Genomic DNA, 602 nt, shown 5'->3' with positions numbered 1-602 from the left:
CGGTGTAATATTTCTTTATTACTGCATCTTCCTTCCCGCAGCTGAAAGTGATTTTAATAGGTGAAAGTAAAGATCTGATAATAAAATTCATTTTTGAAGATATCATCTACTTGGTGATTTGCGTCACGAGGTACTTATGACATTAAGACAAAATTGAACGTGTAACTTCCTTTAATCATGCGCTTAATAATACATCGCAAGAACCAGAATTAACTTTCCACCACCCAACCAATGTAAAAATTCAAAGCACTCAGTATAGTACACTTTCCTTCCTGTATAATAATCCAAAGAGAGTGATTCTGGCGCATGATTGAAGACCCGAACCGCAAGATCGCCAGGCACGTCATGCGCGCCATGCAGTCCTCATCATGAAAAGACGAGGTTCCCGAAGATGGACCAAACCACAGGGAGATTAACTAAACCACAATGTCTATGTAAATATTTGCCTTTAACACCGTGTCTATTGGGAATTCGCTTTTTTTATGGCGGCAATGTATACGACGCGGCGTTGATGTCTGTCAGTTTAAGCTGTGTGGTTCGTAAACCTTGGCTGTGAGAAGGTTAATTGCGGTTCAGAACAATACAATTCGGATTGTTGGAAT

This window comes from Penaeus monodon, chromosome 23 (assembly GCF_015228065.2).
Source record: "Penaeus monodon isolate SGIC_2016 chromosome 23, NSTDA_Pmon_1, whole genome shotgun sequence".
NCBI classification, from domain to species: domain Eukaryota; kingdom Metazoa; phylum Arthropoda; class Malacostraca; order Decapoda; family Penaeidae; genus Penaeus; species Penaeus monodon.
The sequence above is the reverse complement of the archived record's forward strand: the minus strand, read 5'-3'. Positions refer to the sequence as shown.